This window comes from Lactuca virosa, chromosome 2, assembly GCF_052849685.1.
Source record: "Lactuca virosa cultivar CGN04683 chromosome 2, Lactuca_virosa_CGN04683_v6, whole genome shotgun sequence".
In the NCBI taxonomy this organism is placed as follows: domain Eukaryota; kingdom Viridiplantae; phylum Streptophyta; class Magnoliopsida; order Asterales; family Asteraceae; genus Lactuca; species Lactuca virosa.
In genome coordinates, this window is record NC_136427.1 from 126,265,688 (window position 1) to 126,276,040 (window position 10,353).

Here is a 10,353-nt window from a genome sequence, read left to right on the forward strand (position 1 = left end):
CGGCGGTCTTAGACCGCTTCGGCGCCGGCTGTGACTGCACCGGGGCCTACCTCTTCTCTCTCAACTGCAACTCAATCCCAAGCTCACGCCGCCTAGCGACCTCCTATAACTCCAATAATGTATCACAACACTGGGTAGCAAAAAACTGTCTGATATCAGTCTTGAGCATGCTCACATAATGAGTCATCTGAGCTTGCTCGGAAGCAAACTTCGGGCAAAACATCGCCCTCTCAGTAAACATGCTGGTGACTTCCGTCACCGACTCTGTACCCTGTCTCAAATCCAAAAAACTCCTGTGCCAGCCGCTCTCGCTCAACTCGTGGAATATTACGAGAGCGGAACATCTCCCTGAACTGATCCCAAGTAACTGCAACTATCTGCTCATCAGAATACGGCCCTATCATCAATCTCCACCAGTCCTTCGTTTCGGGCCTTAGCAGGTTCAGAGCACACCTGACCTTCTGGTCAGTAGGACATGAGCATGTGAAAAAACATCCTTCAACGTCAGATAGTCACCTCATGGCTATGATCGGGTCCTGAATCCCATCGAAAGTCGGGGGCTTCGTGTTATCGAAGTCCCGGTACAGGAAAACCCGACTGGACTCACCACATGCAGCTGCTACGGCTGCGGAAGCTGCAGCGGAAGCCGTCTCAACAAGGGTTGTATTGCGATCATCGAGGTACTCAACCATAGTGGTCTTAATAGACCCAAACATCTCTGGAAACTAAGCTCGGAACAGTGTAGCAACCTCATCATGCAGGATCTCCCTAATCCTGGAATCCAAATCATCTGATCTCATCTGACTGATGGTCTTGGGCACTGCTGGTCCACTCTGACTGCCATCTCCTGATCCCGACCCGGATCTGATCAAAAATCGCCTCGTAACCACCATGCTGAAAATACACCAGGAAGTTATCAGACATTCCATATAATAACAGCGAACCAGCTCCCAACAAAGCCTTGGGGGTTGTGACTTCCTTGCTACGCATATGGGTCCTGTGCTTTCAGTAGTACGGGCCCATACTACCTTCCACACCTACCCATATTTGTCTCAAGTATCATCACAATGCCCTAACAATATACATAAGCATAGGTGAGCGCTTAATCCTCAGTCTTGGAGGACGGCTAAATATCTCATAATTGGCCGACCGACCCCGCACAACTCATCCGTGAAAGTACCACCAACCCTGCAGCACTCGTGTATGCTAGCCATACATAATGTTGGACCCTATAGACATTCGAATACCAAATCCTACCCTAAGCCCTTCATAATACAAGAACAGGAAATAAAGCCAAATCAAACATTCTCAGGCTATAAGATCTTAGTTATATATAACCATGATGCATACACTAAGCAAATACAGAAATGATGTCAATTTCATATAATAAGAACCCTGGGCTATCAGGCATCATATAATCAGGAAATTTTATCATGCAATTCCTAAAGATCCCTAGCGTATCACTAGCATACTGTTCTAACATATCACAAAATCAAATAACCGTATGGTATTTTGGGGTCTACTTACTGGCTCCGACTGATCTTACACTTTGCATCCTCCTTTAGTATTTTGAAAACCATTTGAAAATCTTTTTCCTTAGTTTGAGACTGGATTCACACGAGTGTTCCTGCAATTCACTCAAACCAAGGCTCTGATACCAACTTCTAACATCCATAAAATTAAAGCAAATTTAAAACTTTTTCAAGCATCCAAAAACCATTAGTTATTACAAAATGTTTTCAAAATAGTTTCATATCAGAGAATCCTAGAAATCAAAATCATAAAATGCGAGGAGGTGCATGATCAAGCCTTCGCCTTCCGACGATCATCTGAAGTACCTTAAAAAAAATCAACAACTGTAAGCCCGAAGCTTAGTGACTTCCCCCAAAATACCAACGTCATACAAACCAGAACAATATCATAACAAACATCATGTATATAGAGTCTACAGTATAACCGGACCACCCTCAACGGGCCTTTAGTCTATCTGGCCCACTCTCAGAACCTTCAACATGTTTGGTCTGCCCTACCGAGCCTTCTGCCTATCTGGACCATTCTCTGGGCCTTCGGCCTGACTGGTACACCCCGATGGGCCTTCAGTCTATCCAGGACGCCCTGGGTATGTTGCCCTAGAGCACAAAGCAGGACCGCCTCAACCCACCCCCAATCATACAATAAACACATAAATATCATACGCTAGCTAGCATGTATAGATAGTTATACAAATCTAACATATCACTTATCATAGCATCATCCTATATACCAGGATACCGATCTAACAGATCACTAAACATAGCATCATCCTATAACCATGATACAGATCTAACAGATCACTAAACATAGCATCATCCTATAACGAAGATATAGATCTAACAGATCACTAAACATAGCATCATCCTATAACCAGGATACAGTCCAAAAACGGCCGACCTTGGAGCCTGAGACAAGAAATGTGTCATAAAGCTATTAAGGAAAGATATACATCATATAAAAACAAAGGAAGAAGCTTTTTACCTCCTGGAGCTTCTAGAGGACAAGATAACCTCAGATCTTCAAGCTTGCCTTCCTTCTCCAACTCCCTGATGCATCTTCTTCTTCTTCAACAACTCAAAACACACACTTTTAGCTCATACACTTAAGAGAGGGGTTAGGGTTTGGGGAAAACAGCTCAAAACTATGGAGGCTGAAATGATAGAGGGTTATGATCTTATAAGGATGTTTATATACCACCCAAACCCTAAATATTAGGGTTTCCGTCTGACGTGAGTACGCCTAGCGTACACAAGTGTATGCCATGTGTACTAGGGCACGCCTAGTACGCTCATCGTACCCTTATATACACGCAACATACTCCTTTTGATCCAAAATTACCATGCTGGCCATTAGGGCATCTCATGGCTACATCCTTCCATCCCCAACGACTAAAAATGACAAAATAATAATGAAGGGAGGATTCGAAAATACTTGCAAATTCCGGGATGTTATGAAAGGGAGGAGATGAGGCAAATGTTGCTTAATAGGGATGAACCTACTGTACACATTATACAACTTGAACTGAATGAGAGTCAGTCAGAAGAAGGAGAATATAATAGAACCGTTGGGTAAGATGAACCGCCAGTGGTTAGAATGAATAACAAAGACGAAGGGATTGAAAGAGATGGATGCAAGTACAAAGACTTCACGACTTGCAAACCATCAACTTTTACTATGAAAGAAGATCCAATCGGAGTCATGGACCAGATCTGTAAAATGGAGCTAGCTTTCAGAACGTGAGGTTGGAAGGGCAAGCTCCAAACCACTTATGCAGTGCGTCAGTTTAGAGGTGGTGTTGTTCCCAGGTGGAACACCTTGGGGAAGACCATAAGCCCCAATGAGCCACTACAACTGACATGGGCAGAGTTCTTGGTCCACTTTAACTGCATGTTCTGCTCAGACCAAAACATGTTGGAACTAGAAAACCAGTTTCTGACATTGAAGAAGTGCAACATGTCCATTGACGAGTATACCAATGCCTTCACAGACAAGATGGAGTTTGCTTTGCGCATCGTCCCTGACGAACTAACAAAAGTCGATAAGTATACGAAGGGACTACCATGGGAGTATGTTTTACCAGTATGCCAGGCACCTACTCTTGAGGAGGCTATCTGGGCTGTTAAGTCTGCTGAGGAGATGATCAAGAGTAGAGCCACCAACATGGTTAAATTTGGCGAGAAGAGAAAGTTTGAAGAATCTTCCAGGTCCAACAAGAAGAGCAAATTCTCAAAGTCTGGTTCGAAGAAGTTTGAAGGAGGAGGAGGTGAAGCAAGATGGTGCGATAAGTGCAAGAAGAAACACTTTAGAAAATATGGCGTGGAGGTGACATGTTTCAAGTGTGGAAAGTCTGGGCATTACACTAATGAGTGCACATTCAACAGGAAGGTGTGTTTCAGATGTAACAAAGAAGATAATATTTCTACGGACTGCCCGAAGAAAAATGAAGAAGCAAGAGCGAATGCGCCTCCAAAGCCAATGGCAAGAGCATTCCAGATGATCCTTGATGAAGCAGGAGACAATGCAAGGGATTAGGAGTGAGGACCTATCTATATCCAAAGATCGGGATATGATGTAGCCATATAAATAGTATCATGTGATGTAGCCTATTATAAGAGGCCTAGTGTAGGGTGAACTTGAACATATGTGTAATCGTTTGAAGAAATAAAATAAAACTTAGTTATGTTATCCCATGTGTTAAATGACTATGTGAAATTCTTGTATGGTGACTAGGAAAACTACGAGACAATACTTGGGACGAGTATGAGTAGGTGTGAAAGGTAGTAGATGCCTATACTATCGGAAGCACATGACTCGCACTTGGATCAGGGATAGTCACAAGGTTACCAAGGCCCTAGTAATTGATTTTGTTTTATTCATGTATGTCGTTACCATCATTTCGGTAATGAGTAAGAAGATGATTGCTATTCCGACCCTTGTGGTCATATATAATTGGAGTGAAAGATAATCAAAGCGATCGATAGAAGCATCACAACCGTTGTTAAGGTAAGAAGCTTGTAGCTAGAAATTCTACATGCTAGAATGTGATTATATCACATTATAACATGAAGGAAGGTATATTCCGTTATGGAATTTGACTCTAAGAGTCCTAAGTCTAAGCATTGCATCATACGATGAGAGGTCATTAGAACATGACCCATCGGTCTGTTATGATAATCGAAGTAAAGAACTTATTTTAATTTAAGATGGAGCTGGAATCTCCAATAAGGACTTAGTTTTTAACTCAAAGGTTACGATTGAAAGTCCAACATAGTACTAAGAACGGCTGCAGGATTGAGCACCACCAATAGTTAAGAAGTCCAAGAGTTAGAAACTCGTTAGAAAAGACATAAGAGTTACGGTTATTACCTAGGATGAAAAGATAACGTATGGAGTCATTATACAAGCCCTATTCGTTGATTATTCCAGGACGTAATCATCCTAAGGGGGAGATAATTGTAACGCCCACAGATTCGGGCAAGTCAATATAGGGACAATAAGCGTCAAAAATGACTTTTTGGTAGAAAATTATTTAGAATGAATAATCTTAACCAAGTTAGAGTATATGTCACAAGGGTTCCATACATATAAAGAACGCTGAAATCCGAGTTATAACGTAGAAGTTATGACCTGTTGAAGTTTCGCGACAAAATCGGCACTACACCGTGATGTAAAAAGTGAGTTTGCGATAAAATACTTTTTAGCCTTAGCAATCTATACGAAAGTCGTAGTATACGTTAAACCTAGAGCGTGCATAAAAATAACGTCCAAATCTGACTTCATATGAGGAACTTATGATTTTTTTAAGAATTAGCATAGCAGTGCACAACCTGAACTTTGAATTTCAGATCGAACAATTTTTAGCCGATAAAATCTAAACGGGAATTGAAGATCTCGTTACTAAGAACTCACCGATATAAAGACAGACGAAAACGAACGACGGATGACAATGTTATGAATTTTTAATGGAGTTTGCATGTCCTGTTAAAATATACGACGGATTCTAAAAGAAAGTTGTAGACTACATCGCCAACTATGCGTGGATATAAAGAACGTCAAAACTAGAGCTCGTATGCGAAATTTACAGAATTAAGAAGTCGGTAATGTGTTGATGTAAGGAGGGTGATGTGGCTGAATCTTAGCCCTTGCTTGCTCCCCACGGCCTCGCTTCGGATGACCAACAGCTGCCCCCTCGTACGCGCAACGTACTCCGAGGTGTACGCCCAACATAGTCCGAAGCCTGCCACTATAAATAAGATGCGAGGTCCTCCCATATTCTTCACACCTCAACCTTTCTTTCTCTCTCAAACGTCTCTCTAAACCCCTCCCGATTTGTAGTACTTCCCAAGTGCGAAGACGCGAGTCCCAGAACGCCAGAAGGCTCCGAGAAGAAGAGCTTTCAGATCGGAAGTTCTACCCCCGCAGAGTCCGGTTCCTAGCCAAACCTCCTAGTAAGTGAGTTATGCTTACCCTACTTTAAGTATAACTTATGTTTAAGTTCAATATCGTTATTATGAACTCATAAACAATACATGTAAGTATTATAAAATATACAAAGTGTTATTATAATACCTTTTAACTGCTCGTGGTATGAGGAATCTGGTTTGAAGGGCCTCATAGGGTTGTTGGATTTCAAAACAGCTTAAATGTCAAAATGGTCCTGCCCTCCGGTGTTTCATGTATGACCCCTGTGTGTACATAGTGGTTGAAAATTATTTTTTAACACTTATAAAACAATATCACTCGTAAATATTCGCTACAAATATTAGATTAAAATCTAGCGGTAATGATACTAGGTTTCGTCAAAGGAGAATAGAATTGTTAGAAGCGAAGCGCTGCCCGAGTTTGGAATCATCACTTTAACAAGTGAGTGCATAGTTACTTTCATCTTACACATAGATATGAAGTATTTAATATAAATTACGTGCTATGTGTGCATATTATCTGTGTTCTTGATATCCATACTGGATGAACAAAATACACCTGTTTTATTCGATTTAAACTGTATACATATTTTATACCTATGATTTTGATGAGTAAAGATGGGTAGATGAAAGATGAGATGAGAAATGAACGATGAGATGAATAATGAGAGATGAAAGACGATATAGATGATGAGAGGTGAAAGATGATGAGAAGCCTTGACCCAAGCGATAAACTAGTCATCTAGCAGAGTATAGATGGCAACCACAGACTATTCTAGATAGTCCAGTGGAACACTAGCAGGCTCGCAACCTGTAGGAGTTGTGAACGATATGTTCATAAGATGTACTCTATAAACCTATTTACATGTATTGTGGGTGGACTCCCTAAAATAATATTGTAAATAAAACAGATAAACCCTGGCTGCTATGGATTTAGTGCCTTATAAATAACATCGACAACTATGGAATTAGTGCCTGTTATATAAACCGTGACAACGATGGACTGCCTGCCTATTCCTTAGGTCAATCCTTAGGAATAAATATTGAGGAATAGATGATTCTTAGGGAAGATACTTAAGAATAAAGAAGATAATGGGGATGGGTAATTGGGTTAATTGTTTGATGATGAAGCATAATAACTTTATTATTGTGGGTTGAAAAACCTATGTACTCACCAGGTTTCCCAACCAGACCCAGTCAGTTTATTTGTATCACAGATGTCGATACGAAGCTACATTACACTGAAAGATTAAAGGAGATGTAAATCAGTAGTGTAAATGAATGTAAGGTATGTTTATGCTTATGTTTCTGTATTGATTATGACATCCCAACGTTTTAATATAATCAAAATACATTTTTTCGGAAATGCTTTGATAATATATTTATCATGATTTCTTGGAACAAATTCCGCAATATTATTCTTTAAAAAGTATACTCTGATTTTCAAATAAGCATAAATAAATTTTTTAAAATGACCATGAATTTGGGATGTCACAAAGAGTCACGTAGGCATCTAGCACCCTAACATAATAAACCATGGGTCAGATTTGGTGCCTTAGACCTGCTAAACACGGTGAGGAAGACTCACCTGAAGCTGCCGAATCACTGGAATAAATCTTTGGTTGCTGGTCTGGTAAATCCATGCGCTATAAATGTAAATAATATCCAATTTATTAATTGGATCTCATCCCATAATCATAGGTGTAATCTATTGGCCCAGACCAAGGTCCAATCCATTTACTAAGAGATTCCAAAATCTAATTGACAATCCAAGGCCCAAATATGGCCCAATCTTCCAAATTGGCCCCAAGAACCACCATGGGCCTAAAATCCAATGAAGCCCAACAAGCTAGTCCAAGTCCAACACAAAATTTTGGTGGCCTAACAAGGGCCATGCAACGGAAGCCGAAACAATGGCCCAATACCGAGAATCGTCTAATCCAAGCCCATCTGCTGAGTACGCGGGGCGTACTCAGCTCGTACAATAAGTCTACTCCTTCTGGGGCTAGTATATGCAGCGTACCAGCTAGGTACGCCTAGCGTACTCCCCAGTGTGCCATCCCCACTCCATTAAGCACTTAAACGGTTTATCTCCTACTCCATACTCTCAGACCTTGTCTCAAAAGATGACTTATCATGTAAATTTGGCAACTTTAAGTGCACGCATGGCTTAATGGGGCTCTAGAGCTTGAAAGAACTTAACAAAGGATATTAACACATGCATGAGTCCATATACACCATAAAGTTTTCATTTTTATGCATAAGGGGCTGCTAAAATGTCCAGATCTAAAAGCTTAAGCTTTTGAAACGAACGTCGCTCACAAGGACCAACCAAAAGGGACCAAAATAGGCATAAACAAGCCCAAGAGTAGATCTATACAAAGAGTTGACAAGTTATGGGCTTTATACCTCAAACGTCACGAAATGATGATGCCAACTCTGGATCTCTAAGCTCTTCACCAAAGAATGAGTCTTCAATCCCATTCTACCACTTCAAGACACACAAAAAAACACACTAAAATGCTTCACAAGAGCATAAAAAAACTAAAACAAAGTCTAACGGCGAGGTTAGGATTTTCAAGATATGGAGGCTGGTCTAAAATGGTTAGGAGGTGGGTTTAAGATGCTTAAATAGGGAACAACCCTAAAAATTAGGGTTTATCCCAAGCCAGCGTACACCCAACATAATCCCGCGTATGCCTAGTGTACGTGGGCGATGCCCGCGATCATGGGCTAGCTAGTACGCTATGCGTACTCATAGAGTACGCCCCGTGTACTAGCCAGAGGACCAATAATGCAAATATTTTTTTTAGAAAGGGCTAAAAATGATACTTAATAGGTCTGAATGTTACAATTGTCCCCCACTTGAATCAGACTTCGTCCTCGAAGTCTACTGCTACAAATAACTCCGGATAGTGCTCCTTCATCTCATTACCCGGCTCCCACGTGCATTCAGAAACCTTGCGATGCTGCAATTGAACTTTCACCAACTCAACAACCCTGTTGCTCAAGGTTTTCCTCTTCCGATCAAGAATCGCCACCAATCTCTCAATATAGTTCAGGCGGTCATCCACCTGAATATCCTCCAATGGAATCACTCCAAACCATCTACTAAACACTTTCGCAGCTGAGAGACATGGAACGTGCTATTGATCTGACTGAGATCATTTGGAAGATCCAAGCGATATGCAACCCGGCCCACCCAGGCGAAAACCCTGAAAGGACCGATATACATGGGCTCCAACTTACCCCTCTTCCTGAATCGGATGATGCATTTCCAAGGTGACACCTTCATGAGAACCATATCCCTCACCCGAAACTCTAGGTCTGATCAGCGTCTTTCAGCATAACTTTTCTGCCGACTCTGAGCTGTATGGAGCTCACTCTGAACCTGCTGGATCAACTCGGTAGTCTTGAGTACCACTTCGGTACGCCCCATAACCCGCTGACCGACCTCAACCCAACATCTCGGGGTCCTACATTTCCTTCGGTAAAGAATCTCAAAAGGATGCCGATCATTGCTAGCGTGATAACTGTTGTTATACCAAAATTCTGCTAATGAAAGATACATATCCTAATTCCCAACAAATTCCAAAACACACGCTCGCAAAATATCCTTTAGAGTCTAAATAGTCCGCTTTCTCTGATCGTCAGTTTGTAGATGGAAGGTCGTGCTGAAATGCAAACGAGTACCCAACTCGTCATGGAACCTCTTCGAAAATCTGGAAGTAAGCCTGACATCCCTGTCTGAAACCACGGAAACCGACACCCTATTTTGTGCCACAACCTCCCTAATGTATACCTCTGCCAACTTCTCTGCAGAGATACCCTCCTGGATCGGGATAAAATGTGCGCTCTTGACAATCGATCCATGATGACCCAAATCGAATCCACTCCGCGTGCAGTCCGATGTAATTTTGTGATAAAATCCATGGTGATCTCCTCCCATTTCGATACGGGAATCTCCAACGGCTGCATCTAGCCATGAGGTCACTGATGCTTGACCTTGACTTTCATATAAGTCAAGCACCTCTCCACATACCAGGCCATATCCCGCTTCATGCAGGGCCAACAATAATCAGGACGAAGATATCTATACATCTTCGTCACCCCGGGATGAATGAAGAACCTAGACTTGTGTGCCTCCTCCGTCAGAACCTGATGTACACCGCCCCAATACGGAACCTATACCCTCCGATGAAGAGTTACCAAATCTCGCTATCATAATCAAAGGAAGCCACCTGACCCACAATACGCTCACTCTTCCGGTGCTCTTCCTTCGTAGCCTCGATCTGAGCCTCCCGAATCTGCTCTAATTGTGGAGTAATCATGGTCATCCTCAAACATATATCCCTGACCGGAGCCACGACCGCCTTGTGGCTGAGAGCATCGACCACCA